This window comes from Tympanuchus pallidicinctus, unplaced genomic scaffold (assembly GCF_026119805.1).
Source record: "Tympanuchus pallidicinctus isolate F22 unplaced genomic scaffold, pur_lepc_1.0 scaffold12, whole genome shotgun sequence".
NCBI lineage: Eukaryota > Metazoa > Chordata > Aves > Galliformes > Phasianidae > Tympanuchus > Tympanuchus pallidicinctus.
The window spans coordinates 15,910,388-15,929,412 of NW_026294637.1; the positions used below are offsets into that span (position 1 = coordinate 15,910,388).

The following is a 19,025-nucleotide window of genomic DNA, read 5'->3' on the forward strand; positions in this document are numbered from 1 at the left end:
TTCTGAATAAATAGATATTCTACTTTTCTCATTATTCTCCAGGACAAGCTTCACTTCGACTGTGAATAAGTTTTCAGATAAATCTGGATTAAAAAATGGCATTCCTGCAGACTGTACTTCATTCAAAGCCAAGACTCAAAAATCTTCATAGCTTTCATGTGTTTTCAAAAGAACAAATGCTGCATAAATACCACATGGTAAGAAATAACACTGTATCTGTACAATCTTACTGTGACAGGTAATTTTCAAGGGAATCATAGAATCACAGAATGGCCTGGATTGAAAAGGATCACAATGATCATCTGGATTCAACCCCCTGCTGTGTGCAGGTCACCAATCAGCAGCCCAGGCTGCCCAGAGCCACATCCAGCCAGGCCTTGAATGCCTGCAGGGATGGGGCATCCACAGCCTCCTTGGGCAACCTGTTCCAGTGCCTCACCACCCTCTGTGTGAAAAACTTCCTCCGAATATCCAACCTAAACCCCCCCTGTCTCAGTGTAAAACCATTCCCCCTTGTCCTATCACTATCCACCCTCATAAATAGTGGTTTTCCTCCTGTTTATATGCCCCTTTCAAATATTGGAAGTCCACAATGAGGCCTCCCTGCAGCCTTCTCCAAGCTGAACAAGCCCATTTCCCTCAACCTTTCTTCACAAGAGAGGTGTTCCAGCCCTCTGATCATCTAAGGGAATTCAAAGCATCATTTCCTTTACCTGCTGTATGTTAACTGTGTCTAGGAGATTTCTTATTTAGAACCTGCATTTTTGCATGAAATTTCTAAGCCAAAAGGCTTGGTCTCTCTGATTAGTATTGATCACATGTATGTCATACCAACTGAGATTTGAATTATAAATTACTTCAATATCTTTAAGTTGTAACATGAAATAATCTGACTTAATTTTTTATGAGGACTTTATTTGATAGTATTTCTGGAAATCATAGATTTTTTTCTTCAGTGATGAGCTGTGAAGATGAAAAAGCCACTAGCTATATAAGAAAATTGCTTGATATGAAAATGAACTTGTTTCAGTGGATAAATTGCCTTTGAGTGGGGAAAAAAGAAATAATATTCTAATCTGGATAAGTGTATTTTTATTCACTTGACAGGAATTTTTTACTTACCCATTGTGAAAGCATATGTGAATATCTATTAATCCAAAGCCAAATAATTTAACTTGATAACATTAAATTAACTCCTTGCCCAAAGAGGCTGTGGATGCCCCATCCCTGCAGGCATTCAAGGCCAGGCTGGATGTGGCTCTGGGCAGCCTGGTCTGCTGGTTGGCAACCCTGCACACATCAGGGGGTTGAAAGTGGATGAGCATTGTGGTCCTCTTCAACCCAGGCCATTCTGTGATTCTATGATTCTATGATAAAAATGTCAGTTATTTTCATATTCACTTGGATGTTTTAACAGTTTTCCAGCAAAACTCTCAAAATGATGATGATAGAATTGTACAAATAAAAATTTATGGGTGGCTTTTTTTGGCAAATTACTGAGTGGTTTTGAAGGGATGGGATGCTGAAAGGTTGCATGTTCACTTATTTATTATCAGCTGAAGTTTGCTTCTTAAATGACTAAGAGAAGAACAGAAGGATGTTGCAGTTATAACACCTGTTCTTTACTAAAAATTCCAAATGTCACTTAATATAAACTCAAATCAAAAGAGTTTCTTCTCACAGAAGTCTCACGTCAGACATTGCTGTCCTAGACTATTGCTTTTGGTTAAATGAAAGATTTCTCTTAACAACAGGAAGTACAAAATCTTTACTATCACCTACTTTTTACAATGTTTATTTATGAGATATCCTAAAATGTTCACGATCTTACTTGAGGCTGAAAATATGTGATTCCTTACTTGGTAATGCATTACACCATTTGGAGGGTCAGACAGAAGTAACAAGCACCGAGGTTAACTGAAAAGTAAGAATTGTGGTTCAGGTACCTGTTTGTTGAATGTTCCCCAGAAAGCTTGGAAATGCAGTCCATGAGACTTATTCATGAAAATATACTGAGCGTAGCAACAGTGACAGTCCTAACATGTCTTACTTACCTGAAGGCTTGTAAGCTCTCACAGATGGAAGGGACTGATGGGCATACCAAAACTAGGCATTTGTTATTTCTCATTGTATAACATGCATAATTTTGCCAAGATGTCTTAAAAAGTCTGTAAGCAAAAGCCAACTGAAAAAAGAAAAGTGCTAGTTAAACAACATAATAAATTGTCAGTTAGGTCATTCTCAATGAAAAGGAGAAGGATACAACCTGATCTCCCATATTTCTATGTTATTATCTAGTTCTAACAACAGGAAATGAAGAACAGGCAAGCCAGAGGCAAGGCAGGGTGGGGGAGCAGAAAAAAAATATTTCCTTACAAGGAAGAAGGTCGCCATATCAGTTGTTCCTTTGACAGAAAAAGCAAGAAAAACACAGCTAGAAAACTGGATTTCAACATAGATGATTTGCTACATCAGTCATTCCAACAGATTGAGGCACTGGTGCATCAAAGGAGGAATCCTGTCATTAGCTATAGTACTGTTGGTACAAGTAGCACATTTTTATATATTTATTTTCTTATTTCTTCTGTTATTGCAAATCTACGCTGCTTGATGCAAATGTGCTCTTTTTCTCCTTTACTCTTAATCATGATATTGATCCAGGGCTCATCTTGCACACAGTGTGTGTGCACAGTCAGGGTGCTCCGTGGGCTGCAAGAACCTTTATTCAGAGGTGAACTTTGGCAAACTTCTCCCTAGTGTGTCAGAAGACACTGCAAGGGCATACTCAAGACCAGGTAGGCTGCTAATTTTGGATGGGATCTCTACTGTGATCTCTCGTTACAGAAGAACATGGCCTTTATTTATTTTTTTTCCATTTCAGTGTTGAGACCAAATAGTCATATGAGAAGAAGCCTTTGAGAAGGATTTTTAAAGCCTATCTGATTTCAGGATTTATAATATTTAAATTTCCAGTGATGGTAAATGTGCTTATCAATCCAATTTTACTGTTTCATATTCCTAATATAGATGTACATTATGCTGTGATTCTCACATAGTAAGTGTGTGTATGTGAATAAAAGTGGCAAGTTATCAGGTATTTCGCAAGTGAGGCACTCAGAGGTTAGGTTTCAACCTATAATATTGAAATGCAGTACTCCAATTAAAATATATATATATCTGCCTTTAACTTCTTTATCTTTTAGTTCTACTCAACTGAGAAGGAGAACTGAGCAGCCCAGGCCTGATTTTGAAAGCAAAGTCTGCCTTTTAACTTTCACTCTTCTATTCATACTTCCCTATCCTACGCTACTCACCAAGAATGATGGCTATTTTCCAAAGTCCTGCACAGCCAACATCCCACTGCCAGATTCATGTAAGTAATGATAATGATGTAGTGAAATCTAAACTTCATTTATTTTGGTAATTTTAATAATGATAGTTCATAATGTTGTAGATGTCAAGTTTGGCACTTAGATTGTGCTAAATCCAAAGCTTTAAATTCAGTGCTGTAATTTAACTCTGCCAAAAGTGAAGGCAGGGCAGGTGGATTGAGTGTCATGATTTGAAAATTTGTACAATGCTTTTGAGTGCCTGAGCACCTTCGGATAGTGCTGAGTTCAGCTTCTGAAACTCTTCCCTGTTTTTGACATCTGAGAACTAAACTAAAATCAAACTAGAATTCACTGGTTTTCTTTTTTTTTATGAGGTTATGAAATGAGTAAATTTTGTTGTGATAGAATATAGACGTTGTAACAAATCCAGTTGCAGATAGACACTATTGTATAGAATGGCTTTGCTGTTGAAGCCAAGAATAGTCAATAAGATTAAAAACTGATAAAGTTGTCACGCTCCAGATAAAAGACCAGCTTTGCTTTGTCTTTTGCTCCCCAAAAGCTTGCAGAGTTTATTGTATCTCTGCAGATATTGTTAGCACAACCTTCACCTTTCATCAAACTGTTCTATGACCTCATCCAGAGATCTGTAGCTGCAGTGTGATTAAGTCACGTGCCAGTGTAATGTGACTGAAGGAAGAATCCTGTTTCCTTGTCCTGTGGTTGGGAGAGGAAGCATTTCACTGTACAAGAACTGTCAGACATCCTAAACTGAGCTACGCAGGTCACACTGAAAGTAGTGTCTCCTATTTATTTCCATGGAAACTACAATAGATGCAAAGAGCACAATAACACTGCTCGATGGAGCAAATTCTCAGTTACAAAACACTATTTTTCAACTATTTTTCAAGAAGCATGTCAATGGCTGCAATTTTTTTCCATGTGAAGGAGTTCATTTCCACCTTTTTGCTTCGTCCACACTTCCATGTCAGGTGCCATTCTGTCAGACTGCTCCTCTGCTGCCATGTGTCACAGCAACAAAATGTAACAGAATATTTGTGGGAATGAGTAAGTACTGCCGTTCCACCAACATCCGCCTCTGATGTCAGGGACCAACACAGTAAAATAAGAGGCAATACTTTTTGAGCATCCCTCATACAGTAGCTGAAACTCCATAGTGCTGACTTTTTTTAAAAGTGTACAGGGACTGGAGTAGTGATCGCATACAGAAGTGATTGTGGCAATGTAACTGCAGGCCAAACTCCATAGGAAAGCTTCACTTCTGATTTTGGTAAGGACAGTGAATGATAGGCAGGAGAATGCTGAAGTATGGTAGGCAAAAAGTGCAGAGAAATAGAAATAACAGTTTTTCAGGAGGAGCTGAGATTTGAGCTGTTCCTTGTTATCACCTTAACAGAATATTGAAAGACCCCGCACACAAAAGAATAAATCCTGTGGCAATGATTTTTAGTTACACTGTCAGTCCAAATGTGTATCTCAGAGCTGTACAGTACCAAAATGCAGCAGTGATATGATCAGATACAGTGCCTGCAGAATTGAACTCTGCTCTATGGAAAATCATAGAATCTAGTCAATGGAGGCTAGGGAGGAGATTAGGCAGCAGATTCAATGTAAATATCCAAAGAAGTTAATCCTGTGTCACCAGACTGAAATAATTTGCCACATAGATTTATCAAAAGAAGATCTTGTCATACCAGTTGCTGTCTTTCTTAACTAGCTCCACTGACCAAAAGAATTCAACAGAACTAATTTAAGAAGATTTAGACAGTGCATTTGATACAGTGTCTAGTGGCAAATCACTATTTTTGAAATATTAAGTTCAGTTATTCTTTAAAAAAATTGAATTATTTTAAAATCATTGTATTAAAATAGCGAAAGAATATGTGTAAGTATCACATGGCTAAAGATGAGATTGTAACAGGTTATCCTCAAAGAAAAATTCTGAATATGGAAAAGGAATCCATCACATGGATTCCTGTTCTTCATGTACTGCTGTTGATGTCTAATATGTTTTGTATTTAAAAATAAGTAGAGCAGAAATCCGAGATCAACCTGAGTTCTTACGAAATGTGCAGATAAAACAACACAGGACAGTATGACCAACAGCACTAATGGCTACTTTATCATTCAGGAAGCATCAGACAGTGTTGTGGTCTGGATAGATTGATGTCCTTTTAATCAGCAATCCTTAAACTGAACAGTCTCATTATTAAGTGTACCAGTGTAAACCACAGTACTCATCATTGATCCCAGTGATTGCTATAAGAAAATATAGTATCCCAAAAGACAGAATCTCCCAGATCTATGCTTCAGTGGTCCCAAAGAGACCAAATAAAGGCACACAGCAGCCTCTGCTTTCCCTCATTAACCACTGGAATCAGTCCACTGTCATAGAAGGAAGTCAGCTGTCATGTTCCTACTTTATTATGTGCCTTCAGCTCATCAAACCACGTCACCAGGGCCAGAGGTAGCACAAGGAAATCACCTGCTCTGTTCCCTTCCTTTGTTGCTCTCAGCAGAGTGGGTCCTTGTTTATTACACTTCTAAAAATCAGTGCCGCTTCCTTTTCCTTGCCCTTCTTTATGATACAGATAAAAAGCTTTCCATACAAAGATAAAATAAGAAAGAACCGAGCTTTTTTGGCAACATCTGATTCAAGTTTGTTTTTTTTTTTTTGACAATTCTAGCTGTATTGTAGCCTTCCTGACTGTTTAGCAGATGGCTGTATAGCCTCCTGCATCCTACTTAGGAAGCAGTAACGGCAGCCTGGAATAAACTGGAATAATTATTAATTATTTGTAGGAAATACTAGGAAACACAAACTCTTCTTCTACTATATATTCCACAGCCCTAATCACCAGCGTCCAGTAATCAACCTATTTATAGATTTAGCCTTACTTCATAAGTTGGATTTTCTCATGAAACCATTAACCCCCTGAGCAGTCAGCATACGTGACTTCTTATGGATAAGAATTGTATTGTAAGTTGTTGTACATATTTTAAGCTGTCCCTTATCAGAAGTGAGTAAAAGCTTTTTAATAATAACATAAAAAGTTACAACATATCAACTCTCTTTTCCAGATATTTTTTTTAGGTGAAAGGTTGTTCTTGGCATATGAGAAAGGAATTAACAGCCTCTGCTAGTTGTGCTTCAATTTTTTTTTTTTTTTTTTAACAGCAGCAAACCATATGTACTTTTTCCTGTTGTTACTTTAACAAAGAAACGCTCTGTTAAATATTAAACACATACATGAATGAAGCACTTGCATGCTGTGCTGCTGGAGACTGTAGAAATCAGTGTGATGATCTAATCTACTTGAATGACAAATCTCCTGACTTGCAGATTTTAAGACTTCAGTGTAGTAATTCTGAACTAGAGACACGCATCAAAAGCCCTGTTGTCCTACACTTTATACAAAATCCTAGTCCTGTAGATGAATTAACTGCAGAGGTGCAGGGTCCATCTGAATTCCATAGCTGGATTAGGAGCCTCTCACATTCAAACGTTTCAGTATTGACATCTCAGTTTAAAAGTCACTTAAAATACCAAACTTAGTATTCTTCCTCTAGGTTGAAACCTCTGAAGCAGTACTGTCACAGACAGATGTCCTGTCTTCCTCTCCACATTGCATTTGTTTAACTCTCATTCACCTTCGTGTAATACCAAGTTATGCTCTGGTTAGATACGTATGTATTTTGCCCGAATACACATTTATTTCTCCTGCAACTCTGAGAATTAGTCAATCACTATAGTTTCAATGTTTTTTTTTTAATATTTGCTCTCCTCTAAAATACACAAACTAAATCTGCACTGGATTTAAATTAGACACTGAGTTGTTCTAAAAACGTTTTCCCTGTTAAGTGGGAAGCAACTAGTAATGGTAGAACAGCCAGTCCCCACTGTAAATACTAAGGACTGACAAATGTGGCAGACATCTTCTTATCCTCTGAACTGAACTAATTTTTTTATTTGCTTGTACTTTCTCATAGAATAATTGGAGTCAGTGTGAAAACACAGCCTTTTGGCAAAGAACTCATAAGCTGGCAAACAGCTTCAGGAGACAGTGGACTCTAATTAGAATCAAGGAGTTGGCCACATGTAAGTAGCATGTAATTGGCCATGTAATACACAGTCTGTAGTTTATCCACTTTCACTTTATGAGAAGAGATGTGATAGGAGCACTTGCCCTTATGGCAACTAGCAGATCTTATTCTGGTGTCACATACACGCCATAACTGTAGCGTTGGCTTTGTTTAATTTGCAATGAAGTTTAGTCCCTATAGAGTCTGTGGGGCCTTTGAAACTGATAACTGCTATCAGAGTTTTAAAAGTTCCTTACACTATCCTGAACTTCACGTCAACACTATGTGTGTATCTCTGCCATTAAAATAATCAAATCTGAAGATGGTGATACTTCTCTTGAGAACAAGAAAAGTATTTAAAATAACCTGAGTCCTAACTTTATAGAACATGATCATTTTGCCCATAAACACATCAGATTTACCTGCTTTGGGTGTATACAGTTTAGAGAACTACTGTTTTAAATTGAAACAGTCTTCAAGGTAGAGCTGTCCAGAAGTAGAAAAAAAGGTTCCTTGGCACTTAGATAGTAAAGGTGGTAGGCACTGAAGCTTCCTGTCACCTGGATCCCTGAACTCTAGCTGACGTTTGCCAACATAGATATCATCTGATAGAACTAACATCAGCTGATTTCCAATTTCATTATAACAAGGCAGTCTGTAAGAGCAGACGTATTTCTTGCCTAATACCCTCAGTCAGCAGCTTGTACCTGAGGTAATAGTTATGCAGGAAGAAAAACACTGAGCAGATGGGTATGTTTACTGGGGAGCAAAACTGTGTGCAGAAGCAGAACTTACAATATTTCTGGGAATTAGTGTAGTCAGGAAAGGATAAAAGCATATTATAATTAATAACTGCATCCATCAGCTTAATTACAAATTAGGTTGTGAGGCTGTGACTGGGAAACTAAATTTTTTCCATTTTTATCTTTCATAATTAATGCTATTGAACTGTATATAAATGCATTTTTTTATTTATGAGATACTTCTGAAAACATTTCTATGAAGCATTCCAATGAATTTTTGCTACAGCATTACAATCTCTGCAGTTCCTCAAGATGAGCTAAATAAATCTTCTCTTCTAGGCAACGTCTTTTGTTCTGTGAATCCTGGGTCTGGTCAGCTCCAGGTTGCTAAAGTCCTCCATTACAGATAGATCTTTACCATAAGGAAATAACTTCTCTTTCGATCATCTGCTGCAAAATTAACACACAGCAAATCTTCTCTTTGTTGGACACACACTTTGATTACACACTGCACTAACTTTATGATTTCATAAACTAATGAACTAAGCCAATATAAGTGGTAACACACTGATCTAATCTCAGTTGCCATTTTGGTTTGATTATAACATTCAGTAGTTGAGCCTATGTAGTGTGCTTCTGTGATGTTAATATTTACCTTTGTATTTAAAATAATAAAATCAGAAAAAGCACACAGAACTAGATTATGCCTTCATATTTAATAGCCCTTTACAGATCCCTCATGTAACACAAATGAGGGCTTTAAAAACATATGCCTTTATTAGAAAAAATCACCCCAGAAAAGGATGAATTCAAACTTATCTGCTTGCGTGATCAGAGAACAGGTAAGTGTATCTCCTGCATATTCTACAGGAGAAGAATAAAAGAGCTGGACTTGGGTAGCCTAGCAAATTGGAGGGTGATAAAGACACAGCTTTTCTTCATAGATGTCACAAGTACTATGGAGGCAGGAGAGCTGATGAGGCCATGCTGTCAGCTGTCAAAGGCTGACTGTGGCTGAAGATAAAGGAGCATATTCATTACAGACTAAGGCTCTAATCAAAGTTTATAGTAGGTCAAGTCCAAAAAATCTGAAAAGTGGGACTACTCTACAACTGAGATGCAAATTTCTATGTCTGGTATTTCTGAATTTATTAGCAATACAGTTTTTTTTCGCTATTGATTGTTAGTGTTGTGCACCTGGTGCAGCCATAAATCCCTGGAGATATCAGATAAATTGTCGTGCTTTTATATTAACTTGATTCAAAAATTTTAGAAGGCTTGCTCTGTCACCAAGCAAGATTAAAAATTGTTTCTTTTCCCTAGAAGCAGATCAAAGGCTTTTTGAAAGAAAGGGATTATTTCCTGAATGCTTCAAGTGCATAGCAACGTGATGTAATTCGTAACATAAATGCAATTCCTGGATGTTCCTCTTCTCCAGAAGCTTGACAGGATGTGCAGCTACTATGAATGGAGTAAGTCCTCTTACAAAGATACAGTGTTTTGACTAACCAGTGAATAAGACTTTTTAAGGGCATGACTGATAATAAGTCTTAAAGTAAAATATTTTTACATGTTTTCCACAAGTGCCAGATATGCTGTTACCTCTAAGAATTTCTACTTGTTTTGGGCCAAGGCTAGCAGGCACAGAGCAGCCATGAAGCATGACAAAAAACAGAATGTAGTAATTGCAGGCAGTCTGCTATCTGATCATCCAGTCATCAGCTGAGAACTGCGTGACCCTGACAGTTCCATATCGTTCAGTCTATGGACGTGCTTTGAGAGGTAGTGCCTCTGGACACTACAGTTTGAGATAGATTCTTTGGCCCAGTCTCTACAAAGAAAGAATTTTCATGCAGGATCCTCCATTAATTCTACCTCTGCCATACAACCTGATTTATTTTTAAGAGTTTTTCATCCAGCTTTTTGTTTCATGAGCAATCTTGTGTATACTGTTTCCTCAATGAATGCTGTAGAACTTCTGGCAGCTTTATTACTTTAGATCCATTAGAGGGATTTTTATTAGTTCTTAAGACTTCTTTTTTGGGGCAAGTTAATTCTAAAACCAGAGCTTGTGCTCTTTCTGTTTCTGTGGTTTGAACATTATTTTTGAAGGATGTTTGTTCATTTTGACAAGGCTCCATTTCCTGTTTAGCCATACACTTTCTTGTGATTTGATCCTTCTGAAAGCATGTTAGACAAGGCTGTACCTTCAAACTTCAGGTAGGAGTTCTTTAAATTCTCCCTGCACAGTCTCAATTAAATTTCCTTTTCTCAAGCCTCCTCATTTGTCTGCAGCTATGTATTAACATAGTAGTTCTGTTTATTCCTCCTATGGCCTTTACTGTAAATCTATTCATTGTTATGGATCTTGTAGAGTGACCTAATGTATATCAGAATTGGCTTGTCATGCTGTGGCTCTCTGACCACTTGAAGAACAAGGCACTTACTCTGTTGTGTCCTTGAAAGGCATTCACTCAGTATGTCAGGCAGTTTGAATTTTTCAGTCTCTCACATCTGTTTTCAGTTTATGATCTCTATTCAAGTTTTATGACTGATGTCACTTCAGCTACCTTCCCTTCAAGCACAGTATTCCAATTCATAGGATTTCATTGCTGATATATTTAAAATTTTTCTAAAAAGTCAGATTTTATAACACAGAACTGGAGTTTGAAATACGTGGCGTTGACTCATACTCATCTTACACCTTCATCAGGTTTGTTATGTCCTCTGATTGCCTTTCCTTCACTGCAAGGTCAGGTTTGTCCCTAGGTTTCGGTGCTTTTTATGAAGACCTGTTCTCTGCTGCATTAGGATTGGTGAATGTGCCCTTTCCTGGGAGGCACTTATGAGTAACTCTTTTGCTAATGCAAGCAGACTGTCTAGTGGCCGGTGGTTGTTTTTTAGACCCTGATAAACAGAACTGCCTCAACATGAGGCAACTGAGAGAACTATTTTTGGCCTTCAGTAACAATACTCTGTCTCTGTACACTAACACCTAGTCCTAGTTCTGTGCTGTTAGATCTAGGCCAGTACAATACTTGGGGGGAATGTGCCAGATTTCCCAGACCACTACAGAACCAGGGTGTTGAGGAATTTCATGGCTATGCCTTCACAGTTACCTTCCTCCTTTTGGCTCAGCTCTCTGTAATCCCAGGCTCTGTTTTGCATGGCACAGCAGTGTAATCTGGACTCAGGCGCATGAGAAAATCACCGTGTTTTGAATATGAAAGCTCAGCTAGAGCTGGGCAAGATAAGAAAAGCAAAAGCAGAGGCAGAATTGTTGAAATGGCTGAAGTCAGCAGCTCAGTGTTGTAGGAGGAAAATCACTTACCTGGAAAGGTGTGGAGCCCTGAAGAAAAAATCAAGGGTGATAACTCAGCAAATCTCAGGGTGTGCCTCTGCTAGGGAACAAGGGAAGCCCACAGTCCCCCTGCCCTTCCCTGCCTGCTTCCTTTGTCTAAGAACTTGTTAGTCCCAGGCTGTCGTCTTTGTGCATAAGGCAACAAATAATTGCTTTGTACCTTGAAGGTGTATATATGGTGCTTGTCTGTGTGTGGTAAAAGTTGTCCAAGCCAAGTGACACAGAAAGAGGAGGATACCACCAGTGTGCCAAAAGCACCAGCGTGGAAGGGCTGCCTGATGATATTTCTCTGAATGACAGATAGTTCATATTCAACATGAAAGCAAAAAAGAAAACTTTGTGACATAAAGATGCTTTGTGACATAAAGATAATTTGTCTCTCAATGGAAAAAAGCAAAAGCTGTTCACTTACATTAAATGTTTAAGGGAAAAAAAAGGGAAAGCAAAAACACCACTTTGTCACCATTCACGTCTATGTACATCTGAATATCAAGCTTTATGGCTTACCACTTAACCAAGGCCGTTGTGCCAGCAAGTTACCCTCTCCTCATAGTTGTCAGCACAAGATATGGAAGCACAGTATAGGAATGCTACTGATGGTCAGCAGCCACAAGGTTAAACTGATAGCAGCCATTCTGAGGTGTAATTGGTGGCTACAAGCTTGCTTTATTTATAAAGCTCCTTAACTTACTGGTGTAGCTGTGAAAAGTTTGCCACATCTATCCACAAGCCAAAGGGAAATAGGGATTGATGTTTCATGACAGACAGAAGCTGAATCATTGCCTAAAGCAACATAAATCACAGCTCTATAATCTCTCAGTAAATTAGTTCTACCTTTTCATTGCATGAGGAAATAGGCTTAGAGACACGGAATCTAAAATAAAGGCACTGGCACAACCATATCATTTCTTTAACATAGGAGGAAATAAAATTCAAGAACTACTAGCAGCTGTAATTTAATCATTTTTCCTTCACTTTTATCCGTAATTTAGATTTAAGAAATTTTTAAATGAGTGTGTTACCTGATGTATTCACTGCTAACACCAGCAATCTTCAGAAATAATGTGGGAAACTTACGTCCCTGGGAAGACCTGGATGTGTTCTACAGTGATTGAAATCATGCTATAGTTAATACTATTGGTTTGAAATAGCTTGTTTTAGAACTTAACTTTCAGAAAATACATTAAAAATATGTATATGTATTGACTTGGAATATTTTATCCTCAAAACTAGTGAACTGTTCTTGCTGCTTGAAAACCTTCCACTATTCTGTTTGTTACCTTGCCTTGACCATTGCTGATGTGGACCCTGCCTAATCTCTCTTGCTTTGATTCTTCTCTCAGTTTGTCTCTACTCTGTTCCTCCTCTCTTGTTTTGTCTTCTCTGAATCCAGGTCTTTGAGCTGCTGACTACTTGGCCAGCTCTGCTGGTCCCCCCAGCCACCACCATCATAACAATGTCATCTACGGCTCCTGCAGGGTCTGTCATATCCCACCACTTTCCCAAGACAACCTAACAGCTTGCTTCCCTTTCCTCAGCCTTCACTCCTCCTTCTTCCACATCCATTCAGTCCTAGCAGGAGGATCAGTGCAAGCTCTGAGAAAACAAGCACTGTGCTGGGGCCAGCACAGCTTTGCTGTGGAGTGTCTGACTCTACTTGTACCCGTGAGCTGAGTCATGGCTCTCTCATATGCAGCTTTATAAAAGATAAGAAACTTTAATTCTGTCAAACATGCACAAACCATACAAGAAGTACTGACATTTTAGCAAATAAGATGAAAGTCTGCATGAATCATATGCAATTATATGATTATAAATTACAATTTATCAAGGCTTTCTAGCTTTCATGAGAACATCGAGAGGTCTGGCCCTGCTACAAGACTGTTACAACAATGCTGTATTTGAATCATTTTCCGAAACCCTTGGAGATGAGAGTTAAAAACCAAGATCTTATTCTTAAACTTGATCCTTAGAGAAGGCTGTGCCTTTTGATCAATGTTTCTTGCTAAAATGCAGCTGTGAGGTTAGCATTCAGGCTAGAAAACTTGAGGCCAAACACTTATAAATTGGCAAAGTTACAAATGACTGAAATCCAGCTCTGATGACAGGAAGCGTCAAGCAACGTGAATAACCGGTGTTATGAGATGCACTTGTAATCAGCTTCCTAATGTTTCTGGTATCAGTACATTACCTTTGCAGCTCTGAGGCCGTTTTTCAAGCAAAGTTATAAAAAGAATCTGTTTTCCTAGGTTATATTTATGCATTGTAATCATGGCTGTTTAGAGCATTATACGTTCACTTGGTGAAAGGACATTAAATGAGCTTCACAAATATTTAATCAAGCTGCAGAATGACTTAAGTTTACTTCTCTCTTTCTGTAGAGAGCTAATAGCCATGCCTGGTGGTTGCTGTAGTTACCACTTACTGGAAAAGCAACTAGGCTGTTCTTCCTTTTGGGTCTGAGATTTCCTTCATGAAGCTTTGTGTCAACTAAAACACTAAATACTGCTTTCTAGAGAGTAAATCTACTCCATTCAGGCCATTTCACTGACAGGTATTTTGCAAAGCTGTTTTGATTTGGTTTGGTGTTTTTTCCTAATGTTATCACAGAGTGCTGAAGTAACTCCATAAAGTTAACATTTATTATTGTAGGTAAAACTGAAATGAAAGCTTGCAGACTTTGTGTAATGGGAGATGTGTTTTTCCCTTGTATTTTGTTTAGTGAATTCTGTTAGAGGTGGTCGAAAACAAATTGGAAGAAATTTAAGTACTGCCTGTTGTTCCTGAAATAGCTTTCCTGGGTCTTTCCCAGAAATGCTGTGGGTTTTGGTTTTTGTCTGTGTTGGTTTTTTTTAATTTTTTGTTTTGTACTGTTTTATTTCCAGCAATGACCACAGAAGGAGGGACGATTGGTTGTTTTTTAGGTTGTAAGGTATCAAGTTTCTCCCCTTGTTCAGCCTTAATTGAACATTGTTGAATATGGCTCTCTGGTTATTTGCATTAGTGTGACTGAAAACGATCTCTCTTCTCCAACAGCTGGTGGTATTTCAGCAGGGAGGCAGTGTTCCACTGAGCAGCACCAGCCCTGTAACGCTGAAGATGTGCCAGACTTGGGCAATAAAAGGGACCTTGTTCTGCTTCAGCTCCAGCCTTGTCCAGCATCACGCAGTGACACTTGGAGGTCTTCCAAGAACTTGTGTCACAGGCTCTGCTGGAGCAGAGGACAAAGTAAGCTAACTACTACCCAGCTTTGTGCTGTACCAAAGCTGTTCCCATGTGTGCCAGTTTAGAAAGTTACAACTGAATATAAAAACATTTTAAAGCATCTCTATCCAAAGACGTATATGAAATGCAAGCTGCTGGTTTTTTCCACTACGAAATTTAAATGAAGAATACAAACAGCAGATGAAATTTGGTTTAAGAGAGTACCAAGGAAGGAGGAAAAGGTAAGCAGCACCTAATAGATATGAAGTGCTTGTTGAACTGTTTTAAACAGCCACTTTACTTCATTAAGCCTAGCCATATCTGTTCTCATAGATCATTCTAGAAGCTACAGACAGCAACTTCTAAACGAGTCACATGGGGCTGGAGACTCCATTCATTGAACTGTAGCCATGAGACTCCAACTGCAGGGCCATGGCACTACCTGCTGCACAAGTTCTGAAAATAATGAGATAGATGGATATGTAAAGAATATTCATGGGGTAATAGAGGAAATATGATAAAGTTTGGTATGCAACGCCTTCCACACCAGAAATAGTATAGAGCTCCTCAGCCTGGAAAAAACAACAGATGATAGAATAATCTTTAAAAAATCACAGAAAACAGTGAATAAGGAACTATTGTTCACTGTTTCTTCCAGTGCAAGTCCTGCAGATCAAATAGCTCAAATGAAAGTGAGGCACTTTTTCCATGAAACAGTTTGCTACAGGAAACTGTGAATACTGAATGCTTACATCAATTTCAAAAGCCCTGCAACAAATTCATAGAGGAGAAACCTGTTAGGCACTATTAAACACAAGGAAACTGGCTGCAGGTCAGGAAGCCCTGGAGCAGTCTCAGCTGTGTAATCACTGCCACGTCACGTGAGCTGCTCTTACATTCCTTCTTAGCCAGCCCCTATTGCAATATGCTACATCAACACAATACTGTCATAGAAGAGCCTTGGAGTTGGTCAGATGTGGCCATTTCTGTTTCTGGCACAGCAGCTTTGCCTGCACAGCCATAACTGTTCATGGGCCACTTGGCTACTTGTGCTGGTAACACAGCAAGAGCACATCATCACCCTGCTGTTGGGCTCCCCGTATGATAAAAACTAGTTTGCACATGCTTTGAGCCCACTATAGCTAAAGAGATGGAGAGACAAGCTGAATCTAACTGCTATTTATGTTTATTTACAGCAATTTGCTCAAACGTGGACTTTCACCATTAACACGTAACAGCATAAATATGCATATAGTAAATCCCAGTCAAAAAGTAAATTAGCAAGATGCCAGCTACCTTATCTCTCCTCTTCATTTACATCGTGACTTATCGCAGTTGACATTTCAGTAAGCCTGTAGTAGCTGCTCTGAATTTGAACATTCATAAGAAGAAGATGCAATACACTGGCTTTGATGTCAATAGAATGTCAGTCTCTGCCTACTTTGTTCAGTCTGAACTTAATTGCAGGAACTGCATTAATAGTCAACATAAGCCATCTGTTTAAACATGTGTGTTTTGGAAAGAAGTGCCGTGTACAATAAACACACTCACTGTAATGACTCATATATCTGTTTATGTGAAACGAGGATTTGGCAATTTCCCTCACAAAAACATTAAATTACAGGCTAAAAGCAGTTTTATATCAATTTCATTTGTTTACGTGGCAGGTCTGATGGTTTGACAGTTTTGATGCAGTCTGAGAAGTATGTGAGCCATGAGGCTGCTGAACCTCACTGTTTTACCAGCCTTCACTCAAGAACCTGTTTGATAAGTCAGAGCTGCCCCGGGAAATGTCAGCAGTTCATGGAGTTCAGTGGCTGAGAGACACACAGAGGTACATTCACAAAATGTTCTTCAATGCCTTTGGCCAGGGTGCACAGGGAGGAAGGGCACTGCTGTCCAGGTCTGATAGAGTGGTTAACAGCAAAACATCCCAAGTAAGCATGGTGTGACTGGCAGCCTCGCTAGGCAGTGCATGTAACCACTGCAGACCCATGAATGACCTACTTTCATAAGCATTACACTGAAGTTCAATCACTGATTTTGCACGAGGTGAAGCTGTTCCCCTCTCCTTTGCAAACTGAAGCTTCTTCAAACAGGGAAAAATCAGAAATATGCCACCTCTCATTTTATCTATCAGACTACCACAGGAAAGCAGGTTTTAATTTCCCTTTTCTTCCTTGTAAATGCATATAAGGTGTTACTTTTGAGAGTGAAACAACATGCCATTAGATATCTTTTCTGGTGCCATTTCTAAGTAAGCTTTGTTAAATTAATCATGATAATTCACTGGTGCCTCAGTCTCTTCAGCAGCAGAATAAATCATGAATTATCTAGTTTTATACACACTGATGGAGAGTCTGGCTGCCTGCTTCCCACTCGCATGTCCAGAGTAGACTTCTGTTACATTTGTCACTCGTAGACAAACAAAACATACATGGGTGACAGCTTAGAGCAGAGGCTCAGAAACTGCTGGAGAGGAAACATATAGTAAAAGCAAATGGTACATTAGCAACCATTACCTTTTCTCCCCTGAGAAGTTAGTCTGACATTAGTATAGCCCTGCTTTTTTTCTTTTTGTTTTTTCTGGAATGATTTTAAATTCATGAGAGATACAAGAAGCCCTCATTTTGTTTCCTTAATCTTGCTGTTGCCCAGCCTGCTTGGTCCAATGGGCTGTAGTGTTGCATTCAATGAGGTCAGTGATGTTTTAACATCTTAATCTTACTCTAATATCAGCAGTTTCCTCTTTTGTTTTTCCTACTTTATATATCTGAGGGAATTCTACACAGTAGATAATGTTTATATTTCTGTGACTTTGAAGTGGACATGGTCTCAAGAAACCTGCAGGACTTAGTTTTAAGTAAGATTTTCTTATATCTCCTGTTTTGTGGTTTACAGAATGTTTGGTAGCAGAGGCCTGTATTCATTTAACTGTATTTATGTAGCTAGCAGAAATATCCCACCCTAACCTATGTATGAAACCATTGTCCCCTTTGACTGCTTATTGGCTCCTAACAGTGTTTTATTCAAATTCTGTACCCCACCTTATCCTTTCAACAGACAGTCCTCCCATCACACATACTGAATATTTACACCCATCAGAAGTTCCTAGCATGGAGAAACATGCATCCAACCTGCCCCATCTCAGCACTTCAGACGCACTAAGCTCTTAGAGCATCTTGGTGACACATTTATTTGTATTAACAAATTCAGCTCATCACTAGAAACATCTGTGTTCACAGCTTTAAAGATTTTGTATCTGCAAAACACAATCAATCCAAATAGCTTGAGATTTTTGTTGGACAAACAAACATCAACGATCACAAATATACCAAAGAAATGGTGATTTTTTCAGCAGTCATGAAACCTATTCTCTAATTCCTTTATCAGAATGGAAAGGATGGCTGCATATTTGTCATTGTTCAGAGGACTGTATTTAGCCAATGTAACAAAATGCATAAAATTATTTGCCACAGCTTGATTTAGCACTGCACAGAGCCCTCTGCTCATGCTGGTTTCAGCCCTGACTGCTGTCTTGGTGCTGAGCAATGGGTGCATACCAAGAGTCAGGCCAAGCCACTTGGCAGGGAACAGCCACCAAAATGGCACAGAGCAGGGAACACAGGATGCACTGTGCAGGAATGCATGTGGCCCATGGCCCAGAGGTCCAGGACATGTCCAGGTCATCTCCTGAGGTCCCTACCAGCATCAACTATCCTGTGATTATGAAGTTGCCAGAAAGTCATGGACCAATGTCCTAACAAGGGCTGATTTTCATTAGAAATAAGAGTTTAAACTGCTACTAAGTTCTTACCAAGAAAAAGTGAACTATGAGTAGTATCCAGTCTTGAAACAGTATTTATTTACAACAAAGAACAATGAGTGGAAATACAAATAAGTGAAGCAGATTAGCTCCGTGTTGATAATCCTAGCTCCACATCTTGTTTTTAAACTTTATCAGTTTCTCCTCTAGTAACTTCTCTCAGATTGTGCTGGATTTTGACCTTTAAAAGGTCCCACAAATCAAGTATCTCTTTTTTTTTCTGTTTACATTTGTGCAGTTCCCAAGTTTTCTGCCATCTGGCTGTTCTGTGTTAACGTCCTGTCTTCTGGACTCAGGTGGTAACCTGCTAGCATGCCAGATCATTCACTACCATCTGGGGCATGCTATTGCCCAGTAACTTCCATCCAGTCCCATTCCTAAGGCAACCTTAGCACATTCATTCCTACAGGTATTTTTAAAGCAGATGGTTAAATGAAACCATATGCATTTTCAGA

At 38.8% G+C, this 19,025-nt stretch overlaps 1 long non-coding RNA gene across 3 annotated transcripts in view; it reads left to right on the forward strand.

The window, feature by feature from the left end:
- LOC128075499 (uncharacterized) overlaps positions 1 to 19,025 on the forward strand; it is a 31,846-nt gene that overhangs the window by 5,343 nt on the left and 7,478 nt on the right. Inside the window, exons 3-10 of one of the 3 annotated variants that reach the window (XR_008203864.1) lie at positions 43 to 197; positions 2,662 to 2,795; positions 2,882 to 2,978; positions 3,204 to 3,373; positions 7,344 to 7,452; positions 9,503 to 9,651; positions 14,577 to 14,986; positions 16,412 to 16,578. This is a non-coding gene — a long non-coding RNA (uncharacterized LOC128075499). Of the gene's footprint in view, positions 1 to 42; positions 198 to 2,661; positions 2,796 to 2,881; positions 2,979 to 3,203; positions 3,374 to 7,343; positions 7,453 to 9,502; positions 9,652 to 14,576; positions 16,379 to 16,411; positions 16,579 to 19,025 lie in introns of those variants that run through there. The other 2 variants (XR_008203862.1, XR_008203863.1) reach the window with 2 other exon arrangements.